Genomic DNA, 3,815 nt, shown 5'->3' with positions numbered 1-3,815 from the left:
CTGTTTTAAATCCTTTACTGTTCCTCAGTTTCACCTATAAAGTCTCCACTGGAAGCTTTTCCCTAATTATATACTCCTTCACCATTGAAGCAAATTTGTTTCTCATCAGTGACTCTACTCCACCTCCTCCGTCATTTTCCCTTATCCATCCTGTAAACTTTTTAACCGTTTAACTGTTTTACCTGGTATATTAAGTTCCCAACCTGACTATTCTGTAGTCATGTCTCAGTAATGGCTACTACATCATAATTTCTGATTTGATATGTGCTTGCAGCTCAGTTAGTTTATTCCTACACTCTGTGCATTTCTGTATTGAAATCTTATTTGGGCTACACATGCTGAACTATCCCTTAGCACTTTACACAGGCTTGATACACCTGTTTATTATTTCTGGTTTATTCAGTACACTTCTGATAGTTTTGCCATTACATGCCATACCTGAAGTAGGATTCCTGAATGGTACAGTTGCCAGACCAGGCAGTGATACATCCAGACAGAATGCTCTCGATGGCGTACCTATAAAAGTTGGCAAGGGGATTCACCGTCATGGCAAATGTCCTCAGCTGCCTGAGGAAGAAGAGATATTGTTGGGCCTTTGTAACCAGTGCGTCCGCATGAAGAGACCAAGAAAGCTTGTTGTGAATGACCACTCCCAGGAGCTTGACACTCTCCACTCATTCCATCTCTGTGCTGTTAATGTGTAGGGGAGACATGAGTAACATCCCACCAAAAACCAACAATAGGTTCCTTGGTTTTGCCGGCATTGAGAGCTAGGTTGTTCTCAGTTCACCATTTTTCCAGATCTTCCACTTCCCATCTGTAGTCTGTTTCGTCGCCATCTGAGATTTGACCCCTAATTACAGATAATCTACCACTACCATTTTTTCTTTTTGCTCCCCCTGCTTGAATAACCTTCTGTCCCACAGTACCGTGGCCAGTTTGACCATCCTCCCCATGCTCCTTTTTCTCACCCACACAGGGATCAAGTACCTCATAGCAGTTGGACAAGGTCAAGAGCTGAGGGTCCTCCAAATCTTAATTCAGAATCTCTCTACCTCCCTCACTTTAGCCAAACCCGCCGATCCCTGACCACTCACCAAATTTGAAGTACTTAACCTACAGGGTGTGAGTGCCTCCTGAAATACAGCATTCTGGGAACTCACCCCTCCCCCCCATGATGTGTCACCGTGTTCAAAGCTCAGAGTCCACTCAGCAACTCTGAGCCAGAGTTCCTCAAACAACCAAAACTTGGTACAGATGTGCTCACTATGAACCACAATACAGTCCATAAACTCCCACAGTATACAGGTACAACACATCATCGGGTCTTGCATCATTCTTAATTTGTATTTTTAAATTTTCAACTGGCTTTTAGCTTTTAAATTTGTAAAATATTTCTCCAATTTACCTTTAATCTGAAAGTAACTTGGAATAGGTATTCAGAATAGCAATTACTTACCAACCAGCTTTTGCTGTGATGTCACTCATTATTTTTACACGGTTTCTGATCCCTCTCCTCTGGTACCCCAAAGTTGCTAAGATCTTTCTTCGATGTTAAAGAGCAGAATTGCTTACCTTTGAGATGTCACAGTGGCTCAGTGGTTAGCACTGCTGCCTCACAGCGCCAGAAACCCGGCTTCAATTCCAGCCTGAGTCGACTGTCTGTGTGGAGTTTGTACATTCTCCCCGTGTCTGCATGGGTTTCCTCCGGGTGCTCCATTCCTCCCACAGTCCAAAGATGTGGAGGTGGATTAGCGATTGTAAATGTGGGGATAGGGTTGGGATGCCCTTTGAAGGGTCATTGCAGAATTGATGGGGCCAAATGACCTCTAACTGCACTGTAGGGATTCCATGAAAGAACATGCATTTACATAGCATGTCAAGAAGCCCCTGGGAGTATTTGATGGGGACAGTGTAGAGGGAGCTTTACTCTATCTAACCCCATGCTGTCCATAACTAATTGATTACCTGGCGCAGGACAGAGGCAGGCAAAGCAGAGCATAATTGAAAGTGTTTTGGGAAGACGGTCCTTGAGATTCAAGAGTAACTTTCAAAAGGAAATTGCTGGAACTCTTGAACATAGAACATAGAGAACATAGAAGAATACAGCGCAGTACAGGCCCTTCGGCCCTCGATGTTGCGTCGATCCATGCCCACCTAACCTACACTAGCCCACTATCCTCCATATGCCTATCCAATGCCCGCTTAAATGCCCATAATGAGGGAGAGTCCACCACTGCTACTGGCAGGGCATTCCATGAACTCACGACTCGCTGAGTAAAGAACCTACCCCTAACATCTGTCCTATACCTACCCCCCCTTAATTTAAAGCTATGCCCCCTTGTAATAGCTGACTCCATACGAGGAAAAAGATTCTCACTGTCAACCCTATCTAAACCCCTAATCATCTTATACACTTCTATCAAGTCACCCCTAAACCTTCTTTTCTCCAATGAAAACAACCCCAAGTGCCTCAGCCTTTCCTCATACGATCTTCCTACCATACCAGGCAACATCCTGGTAAACCTCCTCTGCACCCGTTCCAGTGCCTCCACATCCTTCCTATAGTATGGCGACCAAAACTGCACACAATACTCCAGATGTGGCCGCACCAGAGTCTTATACAACTGCAACATGACCTCAGTACTCCGGAACTCAATTCCTCTACCAATAAAAGCCAGTACGCCATATGCCTTCTTCACCGCACTATTTACCTGGGTGGCAACTTTCAGAGATCTGTGTACATGGACACCAAGATCCCTCTGCTCATCCACACTACCAAGTATCCACTACCAAGGAGCAATTGTTGGATCTGGTGTAAGAATAGGGAGAGTGTGAGAAATTAGCCCTTCCCAGGAGTCTAATGGCTTGTCTGCCCATTCCTATGCTGTGGGATTCTAGGACACTAAGATGGATGTGGGGATGGGGGGAGATCTTGCTGCAGATGCTTTAACTGATCTGGGACTGGGACTGGGGAGAGCATAAAGAGGTGACAACAGTCTGGACTACGTACCCTGTTTCTAAATTTGTGATTTTTTAAGATCCCGTTATATTTATGTCCTGGATCTCAGTTAGGATGGTGGGCGTTAGCTACCTTCGTAATTCTACTGAGTATGTGTCCTCCTGTCCATGGCCTTTATTCTGGTGCACTGATCATTCACTCCCCGAGCTCCAGAAAGTTAACTTTCTGAACATGGGGAGCATAGCTAGATTTTTCATTGGTTGGTAATGAATACTAGGCTCGGATCATTCAATCAAATCCCAGGCTCTAATTCTGTCACTTCCAGGAGAGGGATAGCAGGGTGTTCAACTTTAAAAGAAGGAGATTTTAAATAAGTGCCATTCTTTCAAATTTCATTGCTGGCCTCAGTGGAGCAAAACAGATTTTAATAATGTTTGCAGAAAAATCAATTGGATTCAAAGCAAGTGGACAGCAAGTTTCAGACAAACATCATCAATGCACATGACAACGATCAAATCCTGGGTTTGCCAGAGTCACAATATTGCTGCTCGGGCAAATAACACTTTGCAATTCAGACATCCACGGTCTGTATCCAACAGACCCAGGGCCAGGGCAGCATGGAGTGAGATACAGAGTAAAGCTCACTCTGCACTGTTCCCATCAAACACTCCCAGGACAGGGACAGCACGGGGTTAGATACAGAGTAAAGCTCCCTCTACACTCTCCCGATCAAACACTCCCAGTACACACACACAGACAACAAACTAACACAGACATATAACATAGACACACACACAGATATACACACACATATACACGTACACACACAAAGTAAGTAAATCCTAGTGGGTTG

This window comes from Chiloscyllium plagiosum, chromosome 12, assembly GCF_004010195.1.
Source record: "Chiloscyllium plagiosum isolate BGI_BamShark_2017 chromosome 12, ASM401019v2, whole genome shotgun sequence".
Taxonomy (NCBI): domain Eukaryota; kingdom Metazoa; phylum Chordata; class Chondrichthyes; order Orectolobiformes; family Hemiscylliidae; genus Chiloscyllium; species Chiloscyllium plagiosum.
Note: the sequence above shows the minus strand (reverse complement) of the source record.